The sequence below is a fragment of the Trachurus japonicus genome, chromosome 20 (genome assembly GCF_045865225.1).
Source record: "Trachurus japonicus isolate A0001 chromosome 20, Traja_1.0".
NCBI lineage: Eukaryota > Metazoa > Chordata > Actinopteri > Carangiformes > Carangidae > Trachurus > Trachurus japonicus.
The window spans coordinates 3,903,394-3,923,372 of NC_140926.1; the positions used below are offsets into that span (position 1 = coordinate 3,903,394).

Below are 19,979 nucleotides of genomic sequence, written 5' to 3' on the forward strand. Positions count from 1 at the left end.
TGCATTAGAAGCATTACAACCCACAGTCCAGTGGGTTTAACTCTTCTCTGGTGTTCGGGTCACCAGTGACCCGTTTTCAGGTTTTAAATGCATACAAGTACCACATAAAGTCAAAAAGCCTTGATGCTATAAACAAATTTGTCAGGAACCTCAATTTAAACAAAATAAAACAAAACAAGTTGGTTAAATTATGACATTTGTGGTGTTCGGGTCAATTTTGACCCGGTTATAACGATAAGAACAATAATGAGAGTTCAAACTGAAATCATAAGTGCAAAACCAACTTTTTCATGGATAAAGAAGCCTAACAACGTAACCAAGAGATGAGAAACAAATGGGATGATAAATAATTGTGTTTACTGTGTTTTACAGCTGATTGAAGACTCAGGTCAAAACCGACCCAAACACCATGAATGGCAGCAGAAAGCTACAAGAGGAAGGTTCAATGGAAGCCAAGGGGTAGATTGACAAAAAAGGCCTAGAGACCCACACCAAAAAATATTAAAATCAGTATTTTCATAGGAAGCCTAACAATGTAACCAAGAGAAGAAAAACAGATTGGATTAAAAAAAAATGTTTTTAGTGTATTTTACAGCTGATTTAAAACACGGGTCAAAACTGACCCAAACGCCATAGATGGCAGTAGAAGGCTAACACACAAGACGAAGGTTAAAGGGGTTAAAATATTGTGCATTATTTATAGGAGGACACTGTTTACCACTAGTTTGTTCATTTTATCTGCAGGTATTCACTTTATAATTCCTTTACAGTAAATCAACAATAACTATAATGGTGCGAATGATCTCTGGTGTCATTAACAACAAAATGTGTCATGTAGATGTTTAATTCCTTGATGAGACACCAATGTGCTGCTGCAGTATAATGAAACTACATTTATCCAAACACATATATGATAATGAGTCTTAATATTGAATCTGCAGCCAGCGGAGGTTTACCTACACAACCGAGTCTCTGTAGTAAACATGTTGTGCGCTATTACAGCCCACGCTCTCATTCTCAGTCACCACCTCGTTCCTAAGTTGCCAAAAATGTCAGTGTTATGATGCAATTATTTTTTTACTGCCTCACATTCTTATGAAAACACCTTGAAATAAATAGCTTCTTTTTCTTTTTTTTTTAAAATTTATTATTACAGTATTATTATTATTATTATTTCCATGGGGATATTCAACGGCAAGACATCAAAGGAGCGTGATGCACTGAAGGTGAGCCACTCCTCGCATTAAATAATACAGCTATAAAGATCAAAATTTAATGCGTCTTCTACTCATCAAGGCTCATTTGTGATTTACGGCTCTTCTCCAGGAATAAAAAAAAAAAAAAAACAGCCTAATTTGAGAATGAAGATCCAGCCCAGATTGCCTGAAAGAAGCCTGAGAGGAGGTTTGAACTATTTTTTTTTAAGGCAGAACAAAGGTAAGATATTCCAAGTCTATTTTAATGTCTCTTTGAAATAAATTAAACCCATCAAATGAAGGTTTATTGATGCAGAACTTTTTTGCACTCTAAATCAGCACTTATTTGATCTCACATAAAGGCGTTATCTCTCCCGTCCTGGCTCGACTCCCTCTGCTTCTTATGGGATGGTGGGGGTGGTGGGGGTGAGTGGTGGTGGTGGTAGGGGGGAGATTTAACAAGTATATCAAACACATGAAGCTCATCAGCTCAACAGTTTCAGCCATGCTAATGCTGTAATCCAATTAACAAGGTCATGTTTGTAGATTACTGTATGCGCGCTCACTCCAGGACTTTGAAAGCATGTTAATCTGCAGATGCATGCAGAATAAAAAGGAGCGTAAAGATGATAATCAGCCGCCTCATTATGGGATAGTTTGACCCCGCGAGTGTGCTACGATAAAAAAGAAAAGAAAAACACTGACAGGATGTAGATTCACTCTCCAGTGTTTTTATTCTGGGTTCATCTGGTGGATGTATAGATCGTGTAGGTGCCGTTATCTGCAGCAAACATCATGTTTGCATTAATTATCTCTGCATGTTTCCACCACTGGGGGGCGACAGAGCGAATTTAGCAAACGCAATACTGGTTTTTAAATTTTGCTGCAGTGCAACATACACACACATACACACACTCCTGATGGATTATTTTGCACCTTGACGTGTTTCCATCTTGCAAATCATCGTGATAACAGATCAAATTTTGCTGCCGAGTTTAAAACCAACGCTGTGTGTGAATATTACAAACCGCCGCGCTGTGTTTTTGGTTTCTGATACGACATTGGACACATTAATCTGCTCGTGCGACCGACGTCCCAGATCATATTTCAGTGTCTCACCTGTACGTCTCACCAGTATCATCCAGCAGCAGCAGCAGCAGCAGCAGCAGCAGCCACACCTTCCTGACGGTGGAGACGGTGACATGAACACTGTTGATGGAAATCCTTCATATAAACTCAGTGATCATGGACACTTTAAAGTTATAATATGAAATATTTCTGCCTTAAAATGCCCAAAAGGAACTAAATGCATCTTCTCTTTGCTCTTTGGTTGTGTTCTTCTCATGTTATCGCCAAGTATTTCCATCCAGATGTATCAGATTTTCCGTGTTTTGTCACATTTTTAAGACAAACTTTAAACATTTTGGTTGTTTTCATCTAAATATTTTCACCAGTTAAATGATTTTAGTCTTTGGATCTGAATGTATCTGAGTAAAACTGTAGGTTGGACGAGGCCGTTGTGGTTCACCATGACTCATTGGTGTTTATAGTTGGTTTTTCAGAGAAACATCTCAGCTCCTACCTGACCTCTCGTGTCCACCAGAGAAACAACTGTTTGATTCCCACTGATGGTGGTGAACTCCCATGATCCCATGCTGTTTCATGACGTCATTCATCACCATCTTCTGGCTGGAAACATCTGGGATGATGTAAGTACTCGACTCAACTAAATATATTATATAAATCCAGATATTTTAACATTACAGTGCAAAAAAGAATATTTGTCTTATTTCTTGTCAAAATGTCTCAATTTCAGTCAAAACTAATCTGTTTCCACTTAAAATAAGACTCATCACCTAAAAATTAACTTGTTTTTAGATAATTTTCACTTGTTTCAAACACATTTTCACTTGAAATAAGTAGAAAAAATCTGCCAGTGAAAGCAGGTTTTTTATGCTTGTAATAAGAAAGAAAAACTTGCTCCACTGTCAGATTTCTCTACTTATTTCAAGTGAAAATATGCTTGAAAAAAGTAAAAAGTGTCTAAAAACAAGCTGGCGAGTCTGATTTTTAGTATAATTAGATTTGTTTTGACTAGAAATTACATTTTAACTAGAAATATTCTTGGTAAAATCTTGAGTTTTTGCAGTACAACAATGTGCAAGCCACACCAAAGAAAAGTGCTGAGATGAGGCAGAATCAACATCACTAATTCACCTTCACATTCATATTTAATGTGTCATCAGGAAGATACAAAGAAAACACGTGAAATCCTTCAGCCATTTTCTTTCATTCAGCTTCAGTATCTTCCTCCACCACAACAGCCCGGCTGACAAGCTTTTTGGTAAAGGCACTACTCTTCTTTGCTTTAAAGTGATTCTCTTCCAATTTCCTGGAAGATCAATACCAACACGTCTTCTTAAGCACATACACACTGTGAATTTCCATTCCCCTACACGCCACCCAGAGCTGCGCCGGCATTTCAGATGTATTCAAAGAGGGAGAGAGCTGTTTGATAACGGTGCACAGGAGAGCTGCGTGAGACAAATGAAATGAAATCAGAGAAAGGTGTACACTTCATTTCACTGTGTTTATTCGCGGGAGGCCGAGGTATATGCAACATATTGAGACACCTGCTGAGTCGCTGCCGGAGAGCGGGGGGTCATAAATTATGAATGGAGACCTTGAAACACAGTGTGACACAGGAGATGTTGCATACTGATGACGCCGGCGCTGTCACACACACACACACACACATACATGCACACACACGTATGACAAGCTGATGGTGACTTTGAGTCCCTCCAACCTGACATCCCATCATCTCAGCTCATTTCACAAAGAGAAGGAAACGCATTTACTCGTTTCTGAAGATGCCATCTGCCAAAGCACCGGTACAGTGTGTCCAATGGGAAACAGCCGTGTCAACAGGGAAGGGCTTTTATTTTGAAACTACTTCCATGTGTGATGTGTATCTGGATATCAACATATGTACGACCTGCAGGTTTATATTGTTAAGCTTTCTTGTTATTTCCCCCAGGTAGGGATTGATAAAGTTCATCTTATCTTCATCTTATCATGAGATGAGGGAGTTGTTGTTCTGCATATTTATCCAACTGAGACCTCGAGCTGCTGCTAAAACCTCTGTGTGGTCTGAGCGCAAACGCTGAAAATCATTAGTTTTTCCATAGCAAATAAAAAACATTCTTAGAGCTGAATCCTTCGATTTTTATTGTAAATGACTGTCTTTGCCTTTGAAACTGGATGTGATTGTTAAAAACAAACTCATTTGTCCAGATCCTTGGAGACATTTACTGGCTGTATGTACAGTATGTACGGCAGGCTACAACGATATTTAGCGCAATTCATATGGGAAACGTTAGGGGCAAGAGGCAGCACAGGGGAGAAGTGGGTGTAATGCAGAAGAGCCAGGTCAAACCAACCAATAGAAACTCTTCTCTCATCCACCAGTGTCGGCCCCGCCCATCAAGTGCAGTTGAATTCGCAAGCAAAACTTTTGAACTTGCAAGCAAAGAGGAATGATTTGCAAGCAAAGGTTTTTAACCCATTCAGACCAGGACCAGAATATCTACAGTACACACTCTGATGTTCAAGTGCAAGAAAATAAAATTTGTAATTTGCATGAAAGTTTGGTTTGGAAAGGAAGAAGAAAAAAGTCAGGAGAGTAATAATGAATCTCTCAACCTTTGAAGCAACATTAAATATCCGAGACATAAAACCTTTAACTTTTGTTGTAAATCATCAACATTTAAACCAAGTCATATGGAGAGAGTTTTGTTCCTTTATCATTCAATCGAATAGAACAGATGAGACCAAAAAAGAGATTTGAGAGCAGAAGAGAGTAAGTGGCAATCAAAGAATTTTTTTTTTTGAGATGGAAACAGAACAGGTTGCAATTGAAAAATAAATACATTTGAGAGTATATTTCTTCAACTTCAATCAAAACTAATGTTTGTAAGTAAAAACATACAACTATTTTGTTTATTAATCAGTCCTCTTTGCTCTCAAGTTAACATGGACTCTTCAGTACCTCAGTTTACATCAGGCGGCCAGTTGTGTAATTATTGTGTAGATGTGTTCAGTGGTGTGTTACTGGTTCATCTCATTGACTCTCTCTCTCTCTCTCTCTGCTGTTATTCACTAGGACTCGTCCTTCCTTGGCTCCGTCCTCTCACGTCCGCTCACCTGGACGGCGTCCACTGCTGACTCTGCTGATTCCCACACAGTCTGTTCTTCTCTCAACGTGATTCATTTAGTTTGAATAACAGTTCTGGTTTTTGCTTCCTACTTGTTTGTTTTTTTGTTTCCTCTCTTTGTCACAAACCGACTGACTGAGCTGGTTTCTGACACTTTGTGTGTTTCAATTTCATTTTAATGTCAAATCTGCCTCTCTGTGTTTTTCCTCCATCAGTGTTAGTGAATTGTTTGTACGTGATCGGGTCTGAGTGCAAAGATTCTTGTCCCTGTCAATCATTAGTGAGTAAAAACCAATGGAAACACAGCTACAGTTGGGCTACTTCCTGATTGAGAGATCTAGATGCCCCGCCCACCAGCACTAGATTGACAGGTGCAAGATCAGAGGTGGTTTTAGCGGAGTTAGCATCTGTAGTCTGTTAGCGTGTAACCAGCGTTGGCTGACACCGTAGCGGTTGTGCTGCTAACTTTCCCTTTCTCTGGTTTAGAGTCGTAGGGAATCTTTGATTTGCTGTTTTCTGTCTTCTCCCTTTCTCTTCGGTTCCTGTCGTTGGTTTGAAGGCAGCGACTCTTAATGGAAGATGACGAGTTAACAATGGGGCATGAAATGACGCCTGTCAATCATTTACCCTGCATCAACCCACTGCTGATTGGTCAGTTAGCCCAAATGATCGGCAAATGACGAGGGTGGGACTAGAGCAGATTTGATATCCTGTGTTTTTCTTGCAACTGTTTGGTTTTGCTACTGTAGGTTTAACTAAAACTTCTAACAATCTTTTGTGTATATTATTTAGATAATAACTTTCTCATCCTCACTGAACAATAAGGGGAGGGTTTAGCCCTGCTAGCCCATTTAAACCCAATGTTTTGGGTTTATTAAGCCCCGCCCACCAACAGAGTGATTGGCAGGTGAAAGATCAGAGGTGGTTTCAGCACCGTTATTATTTTTTATAAATTTATGTTGTTTGTTAGCTTGTAACCAACACTGGCTGATACAATATTAGCGGTTGTGCTAATGTTAACTCTATCTGTGCTGACAGTGTTTCAGGTTCATTAAGCCCCGCCCCCACCAACCCACACATAGATCAACAGGATTGGTTCCTTAGATTTGTGATGTATGAAACTGTGACTGTGTAGATCTGTGTTTGTGAGACTGTGATTGGTTCAAGGTGGAAACTCAGTCGTGTGTTTCAGTCGATGGTTATTTCATTCCACTCCTCTCATGTCTTATCGTATTATTATATAAAAACACCACGAGGACGTAAACAAGGTGAAACACAGAGACGTGAACCTGTGGAGTGAAATATTGAGTCTGAACTTAAATCTTGAAACACAGTAAAAGATTTAAAGCCCAATTATTACCCTGATTTCTCTTAAAGATGAAGGAGCGTCGGCCTTTGTTTAAAACACAGGGCCGTCTTATCTTTGTAGTGAGCTGCTGTTTAGGATTCAGCTCTCCTTCTTTTTCTCCTCCAGCCGAGCCGACGCTCACACCGGCCTGTAGTTTCACAATTGGATAATCACAGAAATTTTCACAGAGAGAGAGTGGCTGCTTCTGACTGAACGTGAAGTATGTGATGCTCCAACTCGGTTTTCTAAACATTCATCCCTGATTCGAAGGAAGAAACGATGCTGAAAGTGAGTGGAGATGCAAAAAAAAAAAGTCAAAGGAGAAAATGTTTGACATCCAAACAGCAAGAAAACGATGAGAATGAGAGAGGAAAGAAGAGCTGCAGAGGAGGAGAAGGTGTTGATTGTTGGATGAGCTGAGGGGAAGAGACAGAGAGACAGAAAGTGCAATAAAGCGACAAGCTCACCTCGTTTCCAGGTTATCTTGTCCCCACGTTTATGAACACCGGGAGGCTGCTGCTCAAATTATCTCAGCAGCAGATCACTGCCACGGGATCCCACTGTAATTAACATGGCCGCCAAAAGTCTCATCCCACACCTGATAAACCAACAGCTGCACAGCGACACAAATAAACTGCAAATGCAAAGAGTGAGATCATTGTCTCAGCAGCATGGCAATGAAGAAGTGGACGACGAGGAAGGGAAAAAAAGGAGGATAAAAGAAGAAGGAGGCAGCAGCAGCAGGTGGAGATGAGGAGGAGAGAGGGACATAAATAAGGTGAGAGGAAAGTGTGAGAGGAGGAGAGGAGTGGATTGATTGTTGCCCTGCAGCTCAGGAAACAATCATGGAGCAGCGGCGTTCATGACCTCCTGCAGAAGGCTTTATTACCCTGTTATCTGCTGTGGAGAGGAGAGGAGAGGAGAGGAGAGGAGAGGAGAGGAGAGGAGGAGGGGAGAGGAGAGGACAGGAGAGAGAGGAGAGGAGGGGAGAGGAGAGGAGAGGAGGAGGAGAGGAGAGGTGAGGAGAGAGGAGGAGAGGACCTCCCCACTCTGCTGCTGCTGCTGCTGGAGGAGGAAACACTGTCACACGACCATTATGATCTACAATCACCAGCCCTGTTAAAGGTGGAGACAGTGGAGAGTTGGTGGTGCAGGAAATAACCACGAATGGTTAAACTAATGTAGCCTATATACAGCTGAGTCATTTCTTTCTGTATCTCAAGGTCGGCCAATCACAGTGCAGCATTTCAAATCCAGATGTGATTTAAACTTTCATACTTTGTTTTGTGTTGTTTATTTAGATCCCCATTAGCTTCTGCCACGCAGCAGCAGCAGCTATTCTTCCTGGGGTCTTTTCATCTTAATAAATGACAAATACAAACCATTAACACACAACACATTAATACATAAAAACAAAAATACATACAGAAAACACATACTCAATACATACACATACAAAACAAAACATCCAAGACAAACACTTAACATATGTTACCCGCTCCTACATTTAATCACTACACAACAAGGATACCAGGACCCAATTTACAAATATAGGCTACTAGTGGTCAAAATTGCGATCAAAATAATAATCTCTTAGTTTCATTCTTTGTTGTATAACATAATTCTTCATTTGATCTGGTAATAATCTGTCCAGGGCGACAAACGTTGCAGTTCCTCTACTGACCACTTGAGGCAGCTCATAATGAAATATCCTAAAACTTACAAGAGGCATTAGGGGTTTTAATTTCACATAAACCAGAGCAGCGAAATAATACAGAAAGATGAATTATAAATTAGAATAACAGAAAACGGGCCACAAAGTCCACACTTAATTTCTTGGCATATTTGCTTTTGTTCACTTAACATTCATTAACAAAACCAGGGACTGAGAGTTTGCAGTTCCTCCATGTTGCACAATGGATTTAGTACATTTACCCTAGCCTCGTAAACCAGCCTCTCGTGGAAGTGCATTTCATTTCATTCCGAGGGAGAGTCTGGCCTCATCCCCATTCTAAGCGTTTGGACTGAAACCCTCAGAAGGCCGAGCCAATCAGCGTCGCCCGCTGTGATTGACACAGCACGTTGGCCAATCAGGGACAAAGCCCCGTCACTACACCAACTTGCTGATTGGCTGAATGGGATTGTCTGTCAACGCTACTACCAAAGATATTAAACCGTCTTTGCTACTACTCCCGCCCTGCTGCCGCCCAGCCCAAACGCTTTACAGGGGGGATGAGGCCAGACTCTCTGAGAAATGAAATGAAATGCATTTCCGCGAGAGGCTGGTTTACGAGGCTACATTTACCCAGCAATGTGATGAAAATATCATAAAACCTAACACAAGCAAAAATAAACTTGTTTTTACTCTGAAGCTGATTTCCTCCTTCATGACAACTCAGAAAGGTTGATTGTTTTTAGAAAATATATATAACTAAAGATTTAAATCCACAATTTTTTTTTATTTTTTTTTATTTTTATTTTTTTCAAAAAACTTTATTGAAAGTGACCAGCACATACAAATGCAAATATCATACAATACGTTGTTGCTGGTGTAAACATCAACACAACACCGAGAGAACAGAACATTAACAAAGAGATGAGAGGTGAAGGAAAAAAAGAAAAAAAGGAGAGAGAGAGAAAAATAAAAATAATATTAGCAGCAATAAAAGTAAATAAATAGTAATAAAATAAAGAGGTGCGAGAATAAGTTATCAGATTACGTAAATACCTTAAAAGAACAGCATACACTCAGAGTTTTGATCGCTTTTTTGTTCTGTGAGGGGGAAATTGTTGAAATATACTGTTCCATTTCTTTCATAAACACAGTGAAGTTAGGTTTTTTGCTTGTGAATTTACATTTGTGAATGTGAAATTTAGCTAACAGTAAAATCAGATCAATAAGAAAAAAAGCATCCTCATTTTTACAGCTGTGTTCATAACAACCAAATAAAACATTTTTATAGTATAAGACAAGGTCTGGGAAAATACAGGCAGCTATAAATCTATTAATCTCATTCCACAGATCATGAGTAAATTCACAGTACCAAAATAAATGAGAACATGTTTCAGGAAGAGCTTCACAGAAGGAGCATTTTACATCAATATCATTCTTCAATTTTTGTAAGAAATGCTTGACTGGATAGAATCTATGTATCAGTTTAAATGAAACTTCCTTTACCTTATTAGTTAGAAGAAACTTTTGTGGTAACGACCAAACTTTTTTCCAGTTAATATTACTAACAAAATTGCTCCAGTAAAATGTTGCTGCAGGAGCAGAAACCAAATCCCCCTGAAACAGGGCTCTTACCTTGGAATTCATACGTTTATTAAAAGAAAAGCAAAATTTACCTAATGGGGTTTCTAATGGATCAGAAGGTGACAACGACAAGGGTGGAGAGTGGTCAGCATTCTTAAATAATATACACAGACCAGATGGGATTGCATCAAAGATTACAGCGAATTCTTTTGGAGTTACAGGTAAATTATAACGGGCGAGAAATTCAGAGTAACTGTACAAAAATCCCCTACAATTAAACAATTGACTCACTAAAAGAATCCCATTGTTGAACCATTTATCATAAAATAGTGACTTATTCTTGTACAAGATATTACAGTTATTCCAAATATAGCATTTATGTGGGGAAAAATTATGTTTGTAAATCAGCGCCCATGCTAAAAGTACCTGCTGATGAAAGTTGGACAGTTTAAGTGGGATTTTTTGAATATTATAATTACAAAGCAATATGAACTTAAGGCCACCCAAATGGGAAAAGACATGATGAGAGATAAAGTTCCAGATAGAGGTTGGATTTTTTAGATATTGTTTAATCCAGTTTATCTTAAATGTATTATTAAGAGAGCTGAAGTCTATAAAATTTAGTCCACCTTTGTCATATTCATTTAAAACAACAGATTTTCGCATGTAGTGTGTTTTGTTTTTCCATAAGAAGTTGCTGAGCATCCTATCGATAGATTTACATATGGAATTATTAACATACAATGATTGAGCAGCATAGGTGAGCCGTGAAATTCCTTCTGCCTTAGTGAGCAGAACCCTGCCCCTCAGAGATAAGTCTCTTTGTAGCCAGTGGTTGAGGACTTTTTGTGTTTTTTCAATAATTGGAACCAAATTTGAAGTGCCTCTGAGCTTCCTATCTTTAACAATTTGAACACCAAGATATGTAACAGAGTCTCTCACAGGAATGTGAAAAATTGAGGACACTGTACCATTATTTACTGGTAACAGTTCACATTTGTTAAGATTAAGATAAAGCCCAGATGCTTTAGAGAAGGACTGGATAGTTTTGACTGCGACTGATACTTGAGAGGCATCCTTAAGAAATAAAGCTGTATCATCTGCCAGCTGATTGATGATTATTTCCCTATTGGCAATAGTAATACCTTTTAGAGGGCAGGCTTTGATCTGTAGATTAAGTAGTTGTACAGCTAGAAGAAAGAGGTATACAGACAGAGGGCACCCTTGACGAACGCCACGATTTAAGGGAAATCTTGGAGAGGTACCTTGACTTAATTTAATAGAACTATTTCCATTTGTATATAATGTTTTTACTGCTTTACAAAAGAAATTGCCAAAACCGAATTTATTTAGAGTTACCATCATAAAATCATGCTCTAAGGAATCAAAAGCTTTATAAAAGTCTAGGAAAAGAATATAACTGTCGTCTTGAATAAGATCTGAGTAATCCAATACATCTAAAACTAACCTTACATTATTAGAGATATGTCTGTTTTGCATGAATCCTGATTGACACTCATCTATTATGGTATCTAGTGTAGATTTCAGCCTGTTAGCTAGTACAAGTGCAAAAATTTTGTAATCATTATTTAATAATGATATTGGGCGCCAATTATCTAATACGAGGTGATCTTTCTTAGGTTTAGGGATGAGGGTGATAAGACCTTGACATAGTGTAGGGGGGAGTGAACCTCTGTCTATACTTTCTGCATATACTTCTTTTAGGAATGGGGCTAAATTTTCACAGAACTGCTTATAAAATTCGGCTGTAAAACCATCTATTCCAGGTGATTTATTAATCTTTAAATGATTTATAGCATCGATGATTTCATTCAAAACAATAGGTCGGTCGCAAGAAAAACTATCTGCTTCACTCAGTTGATTAATATTAGGAATAGAATCGAAGAAGTCAGAGCTATATTGATGGCAGTACTTGGAGGTATAGAGATTACCGTAAAATTCAGCACAATAATTAGCTATTCTTTGTTGATCTTCAGTAATCAAACCATTTATTTTCAATTGCTGTATAGTATTGTTTTTAGCTTGGTGTTTTTCTAATCTAAAGAAGTAGGCAGAGTTCTGCTCCCCTTCTTCAAGCCACAATTTAAATCCACAATTGATGATGTTGTGGCTTCTTTGAGCGACAGGTGTGTGAGCCCATTTTTGGATTGGCTGGAAGATAAGGGGGCGGAGTCAAATGCTGCCAAGCTGGAGACTTCAGAAACCTGTGGCTGACGTTGAGCTACAAACACCACCAGCTCACTGCAGCGTGTGTGTGTTAACCTCAGCGTGTCAGACTCAGAGGTGTCTCGTCTCGTCTCGTCCTCCTGTGATGGTCCGGATGTAACAGGACGAGCTGTGATCATTTCATCCACTCACAGGAGGAGAAATTGAGCTCCTCCATCTCCTCAGTCTGGAAACTCAGGAAACTCAAACTGATGACTGAACCATTTTTCTCAAGAATGAGAGAGATAATGGTGAATTTCAGTCAAACCTCAGTGAGATTTTCTCCCTCACAGAGACACTGAGTCCAGACACAGGAGGCAGCAGCATCTCTGGTGTTGTATATGGAGAAAACATTTGTCCAAACTAAACACAGCACAGACTGAAGGATTAGACAGTGGAGTGTTTCTGCAGAAAAAATAAAAACGACCTCATCAAGAGTAAAATAATCTGAGCCGTCGCCCTCCCAGAGCATCCACTGTCACGGCTGCATGAATAATTAAATCAACAAGTGTAAATTCCTGCTTGTACAGTGCTTATTATTAGAGTAATCACTAATTAAGTGTTTTGAATGCGTCACAGGGAGTCGGCTCAATGTGAAACTTCAGCATATTTGAGCCTCGTTCTGTAATTACTGTGTGAAGCTGTCGCACTGAGGCAGGGCCTCCATTATGTCACTCACTGGTTCCTTTTCCCTTCGTTTTTAAAGCATCAGACAAGAAAAGTTCATGCTACTGCAGTTCATGTGTGAAGAAAACCAAATATGTAAAAAGTAAAATGTGTTTTATTGCAGAATTAAAGGGGAACGATACGAGTTTGACGATGCTAACCCTCCTCTCCTCCATGTGCATTTGTTTCCAACGAAGCCGGTGAGAAATCAATCCATGGAGCGGTGGATAAGGTTATTTATCATCTACCATGTTACCATGTGTATATCTGTGTAGTCTTATCTGTCATAAACAAGAGGGATTGTTCTCCCTTTACCAGCACTAGTAGGCTACTACTGTAGCTGGGAGCTAAGGGACAAATGGAGCAGAGTTAAGCTACAAATCCTGCATAATAGTTCCTCTTCAAACTCATCAACAATTGCACAAATTGCACAAAATCAAGCTTATTAAAGTATCATATTATAAACCTTAACTAAACTGTACCTGTCGGGCACCGTTGGACACAGACAGGACTTTAGCAGCGTTGTCCTTGCATGTTTGTCCGATGATGTTGCTGTTGCTGTTCTTCCAACAACGGCTTATTTTTTGTTTTATTTTGGGAGTTTTTTAGGACAAAATTTCCCGTGAGAACAGTTTTGTCGTCGCGGTCCAGAGGGACGACGTGTCATTGTCTCATTCCTGACGTTTTCCTGCACCGACCACCTCCACCTACTCCCCCCCTCTCACCCTCTCTCCCCCCTCCCTCCCTCCCCCGCCTCATTGCCCAGGCTGTGATGTGATGTACGGGGCTTCATTAGAGACTCTCCCTCTCTCTACAATGAGACATCAGGAGTAAAGAACCTATTTGTATCCATGCTAATGAGGCTGAGTGAGACCCATCCCTCCTGGTGAGTGTGCAAGCACACACACTCATGCACACACACACACACACACACTCTTGCACACACACACACACACACACCCCTGCAGTGAGAGTTTACAGAGCAAAGGAATAAAATATTCTCTTTTTTCTCTGCACCAGGCCTGTTGGAGGCTCCTCGTCCTCACATTTACTTCAGATGAGGCTTTTTCAGTTGGAGAGCATTATCAGCTGCTGATGGAGCTGTAATTACCTCAGAGAGACGTCCACGCTGCTTCATCACGGCTACAAGGGTGCACCATAGGGAAGGAAGGAAGGAAAGAAGGAAGGAGTCAAAGGAGGACGGTGTAGGTGCCGCATCTGATCTTTAAAACGATTTAATCCAAATGATGTTTTTGATTTGTCGTCACTGGCCACTGAACAGCTTCTATGGATTCACTCCAGCTGTTTATTCTGTGGCAATTAGTTCATTTTCTAAACTGCATAGTTAGGGCCCGAGCGGCGACTGCAAGTCGCCTGGCGAAAGCCCTATTGAAATTCGTTCATGCCCCAACGTGCAAGTGACCCCAAAGTGCAAGTGACCCCAAAGTAATCAAGTAGTGAAGTAATCATGTGGTATGGAAGACCCCCGGGGAAAAATGCTATATTGAAATTGTAATGTTTATTATTATTATTATTAGGGCCCGAGCCTGTGACAACGTCCCAGGGAGGACCCTATTGTAATTCGACATGCACATTAGTCAACGTGCCAGCCGACGAGTAACAACAAGTAAGCAAGCAAGTAACCAAGTACTGCATAGACCTGGCGCAAAATATCCCAGATATTGTAATGTTTATTATTATTATTATTAGGGCCCGAGCGGCGACTGCAAGTCGCCCAGCGAAAGCCCTATTGTAATTGCTCTGTTTATTATTATTCTTTCTTTCATTCTTTTTCTCTCAAAAGGATCGCATTTTTGGAGGCTTCAACATGCCCCAAAACGCGTACATTTTGGCATGCACATCAGGACTCGCGAAAAATTTGATATTTTAAAGTCGTTGGGAATGGGCGTGGCCAAATGGCTGAATAGCGCCCCCTAGAAAATTTCAAAACATCAGCCCCTCCTTTGCGTTTCACCTACATGCATGAAATTTGGTGGGCTTATAGAACATGGCAAGACGCACAAAAAAGCCTCTTAATGTCATGGTGAAATCACAACAGGAAGTCGGCCATTTTGATTTGAATTTTTGACCTGTTTGATCTAACTCCTCCTAGGGATTTCGTCCGATTGACTTCAAATTGGCTAGAGACCACCGAGATGCCACTCTGATCAAAAGTTGTGCTCCGCAGGTCTCTAGGTCAAAGGGCGTGGCTTCTGGGGCCTTGAGGATTTTGGCGACTTTTCGTTTGCTCGCCATTTCACCTTCGAACAGCTCTCACGCCCACATACTTTATCTGATCAACTTCTAACTTGCTGGACATGATGATGGCTCCGCCCTGAACGTCCCGATATATTAATTTCCTACGTCACTCATAGCGCCCCCCGGTGGTAACAGGAAGTGGCCAGGTTTTACCTTAACGTGTACTGATGCCACATAGTTGACCCCATCAACTTCATTCCACTTCTAAAACATGCAGACTAAGGTGGTGAAACTACATTATGAACGCTGTGAAGCTACGAGTAATGGCGTCCGTGTGGCGACGCGGCGACCATTCCTCGCCATGAAAATACGTGTGGCTTTTTGATGGCTTTAATGAACTCGTATCAACATGAAAATTGGTACACAGGTCCAGGGTCACGACCTCAACGTCTCCATATGCTCATAGGCGATCTCACTCATGTTGCCCCCTAGTGGAAACAGGAAGTGCGATTTTTTGCATCAACATTGTCCGATTTCCACGAAACTTCACATGTGTGATGAGGGACTGACCCTGAACACACCTGCACGCATCCCATTACTGCCCCCTAGTGGATGAACCATTAACTGCTCATAACTCCATCATGCTTTGTCCGATTCACTCCAAACTTCACATGAGTGATGAGGGGCCGCCCCTGAACGCACCCGCCCACAACTGCTTAGCGCCACCTGGTGGATGAACGAAACATTGCAGCCCCGACATGCCTCAGGCCCCGCGGTCGCATGGGTGAGCGAGGGCCCGTCATCGCCGCTTGCGGCTTTAATTAGGGCCCGAGCGGCGACTGCAAGTCGCCCAGCGAAAGCCCTATTGTAATTGCTTTGTTTATTATTATTATTATTATATTCTCCCTAAAATCGCATTTTTGGGGGCTTCAACATGCCCCAAAACGCGTAAATTTTGGCATGCACATCAGGACTCGCGAAAAATTTGATATTTTAAAGTCGTTGGGAATGGGCGTGGTCAAATGGCTGAATAGCGCCCCCTAGAAAATTTCAAAACATCAGCCCCTCCTTTGCGTTTCACCTACATGCATGAAATTTGGTGGGCTTATAGAACATGGCAAGACACACAAAAAAGCCTCTTAATGACATGGTGAAATCACAACAGGAAGTCGGCCATTTTGATTTGAACTTTTGACCTGTTTGATCTAACTTCTCCTACAGATTTTGTCCGATTGACTTCAAATTGGCTAGAGACCACCGAGATGCCACTCTGATCAAAAGTTGTGCTCCGCAGGTCTCTAGGTCAAAGGGCGTGGCTTCTGGGGCCTTGAGGATTTTGGCGACTTTTCGTTTGCTCGCCATTTCACCTTCGAACAGCTCTAACGCCCACATACTTTATCCGATCAACTTCTAACTTGCTGGACATGATGACGGCTCCGCCCTGAACGTCCCGATATATTAATTTCCTACGTCACTCATAGCGCCCCCCGGTGGTAACAGGAAGTGGCCAGGTTTTACCTTAAGGTGTACTGATGCCACATAGTTGACCCCATCAACTTCATTCCACTTCTAAAACATGCAGACTAAGGTGGTGAAGCTCCATCATGAACGCTGTGAAGCTACGAGTAATGGCGTCCGTGTGGCGACGCGGCGACCATTCCTCGCCATTAAAATACGTTTGGCTTTATGATGGCTTTAATGAACTCGTATCATCATGAAAATTGGTACACAGGTCCAGGGTCACGACCTCAACGTCTACATATGCTCATAGGCGATCTCACTCATGTTGCCCCCTAGTGGAAACAGGAAGTGGCATATTTTACATCAACATTGTCCGATTTCCACGAAACTTCACATGTGTGATGAGGGACTGACCCTGAACACACCTGCACGCATACCATTACTGCCCCCTAGTGGATGAACCATTAACTGCTCATAACTCCCTCATGCTTTGTCCGATTCACTCCAAACTTCACATGTGTGATGAGGGACTGACCCTGAACACACCTGCACGCATACCATTACTGCCCCCTAGTGGACGAACCATTAACTGCTCATAACTCCCTCATGCTTTGTCCGATTCACTCCAAACTTCACATGTGTGATGAGGGACTGACCCTGAACACACCTGCACGCATCCCATTACTGCCCCCTAGTGGATGAACGAAATATTACTTTTTTTTTGCCTCCTTCCTGGTTTTTTCTCCCTTTCACCTTCGCGCCACATCCCCGGCGTGCCTCAGGCCCCACGGTCGCATGGGTGAGCGAGGGCCCGTCATCGCCGCTTGCGGCTTTAATTAGGGCCCGAGCGGCGACTGCAAGTCGCCCAGCGAAAGCCCTATTGAAATCGCGCTGTTTATTATTATTATTATTCTTGCCCGACTTCATGCCCCAATTTCGCCCCTTTCCCCAACTGGAAAAGTTGTCTACTTTTGCATGGACGTCCGGCCGGATCCGAAATTCGATATTTTGGGGTGGTTGCACACGGTCGACGCGAAATGGCTAAATAGCGCCCCCTACAAACTTTCAAAATCCCCATAGGGAAGTCGGGTCACTTTGTCCCACGCATACAAAATTTGGTACACATATGTATTATACCTAGATATGCAAAAAAGCCTCTTGACCTCATGACCTCAACCCAACAGGAAGTCGGCCATTTTGGTTTTTATTTTTCCCGCCTAAAATGAACTCCTCCCACAGCGTTCGCCCGATCAAGTTGAAATTAGGTACACCACATCTCCAGACCTAGCTGAGCTTATCTTGTGCTCCGTGAGTCCGTAGGTCAAAGGGCGTGGCTCCCAGCGCTCAATTCACTTTGGCGTGCTCGCCATGTAATACGATTGGCTGTCACGCCCACATACTTGATCGTAGACGCTTCAAACTTGGTGCAAAAATCTATGGCGAGACCCTGAACGATCCGACATATTATTTGCCTACGTCGCTCATAGCGCCCCCCGGTGGTAACAGGAAGTGAACTAAAATTCATTAAAAATACATAGTTGACCCCATCAACTTCATTCCACTTCTAAAACATGCAGAACCAGTTGGTGAAGCTACATTATGAAGACTGTGAAGCTACGAGTAATGGCGTCCCTGTGGGGGCGTGGCTACCATTAATTCCTCGCCATGAAAATACGTTTGGCTTTTTGATGGCTTTAATGAACTCGTATCATCATGAAACTTTATACACAGGTCCAGGGTGGAGACCTCTTCAATCTGATAGGGGTGTCGCTCATGTGGCCCCCTAGTGGAAACCGGAAGTGCCATTTTTTGCATCAACATTGTCCGATTTCCACGAAACTTCACATGTGTGATGAGGGACTGACCCTGAACACACCTGCACACATCCCATTACTGCCCCCTAGTGGACGAACCTTTAACAGCTCATAACTCCCTCATGCTTTGTCCGATTTCCACGAAACTTCACATGTGTGATGAGGGACTGACCCTGAACACACCTGCACGCATACCATTACTGCCCCCTAGTGGACGAACCTTTAACTGCTCATAACTCCCTCATGCTTTGTCCGATTCACTCCAAACTTCACACGAGTGATGAGGGGCGGCCCCTGAACGCACCAGACCACATACGGTGACTGCCCCCTGGTGGATGAACGAAACATTGCATTTTTGGCCTCCTTCCAGGTTTTTTTCTCCATTTCTGCTCCGCGCCACGGCCCCGGCGTGCCTCAGGCCCCGCGGTGGCATGGGCGAGCGAGGGCCCGCCATCGCCGCTTGCGGCTTTAATTATTATTATTATTATTATTCTTCCGACATTTCGTGCCCCAATTTCGCCCCTTTCCCAAATGCGAAAATGCGTATACTTTTGCACGGACGTCCGGCCTGATCCGAAATTCGATATTTTTGGGTGGTCGCACATGGTCGACGCAGAATGGCGAAATAGCGCCCCCTACAAAGTCAAAAATGCCCATAGATAATTTTGCTATCTAACTTTGTCCTATGCTCACAAAATTCGGTACACATATGTACTATACGCAGATATACAAAAAAGCCTCTTGACCTCATGACCTCAACCCAACAGGAAGTCGGCCATTTTGGTTTTGATTTTTCCCGCCTAAAATTAACTCCTACCAGAGCGTTCGCCCGATCAAGTTGAAATTAGGTATACCACATTTCCAGACATCGCTGAGCTTATCTTGTGCTCCGTGAGTCCGTAGGTCAAAGGGCGTGGCTGCCAGCGCTCATCAGACTTTGGCGTTCTCGCCATGTACATACGAGTGGCTCTCACGCCCACATACTTCATCCAATCAACTTCAAACTTGCTGGACATGATGATGGCTCCGCCCTGAACGTCCCGATATATTAACTTCCCACGTAACTCATAGCGCCCCCCGGTGGTAACAGGACGTGTACTAAAATTTGAAAATGTACATACTTTGCCCCATCAACTTCATTCCACTTCTACAACATGCAGAACCAGTTGGTGAAGCTACATTATGAAGACTGTGAAGCTACGAGTAATGGCGTACCTGTGGGGGCGTGGCTAACATTCCTCGCCATGACAATACGTTTGCCCTTTGGATGGCTTTATTGAACTCGTATCAACATGAAAATTGGTACACAGGTCCAGGGTCACGACCTCAACGTTTCTATGTGCTCATAGACGATCTCACTTTTTCGCCCCCTAGTGGAAACAGGAAGTGCCATTTTTTGCATCAACATTGTCCGATTTCCATGAAACTTCACATGTGTGATGAGGGACTGACCCTGAACACACCTGCACGCATCCCATTACTGCCCCCTAGTGGACAAACTTTTAACTGCTCATAACTCCCTCACTCCCGGCGTGCCTCAGGCCCCGCGGTGGCATGGGCGAGCGAGGGCCCGCCATCGCCGCTTGCGGCTTTAAT

General features: G+C 42.1%; 1 long non-coding RNA gene across 1 annotated transcript in view; it reads left to right on the forward strand.

Annotated features, from left to right (window-relative positions):
- Positions 1-13,696: 13,696 nt before the first annotated feature.
- Positions 13,697-19,979, forward strand: part of LOC146966192 (uncharacterized) — a 15,954-nt gene continuing 9,671 nt past the window's right edge. Inside the window, exons 1-2 of the long non-coding RNA XR_015034508.1 lie at positions 13,697-13,795; positions 13,930-14,114. This is a non-coding gene — a long non-coding RNA (uncharacterized LOC146966192). The remainder of the gene's footprint in view (positions 13,796-13,929; positions 14,115-19,979) is intronic.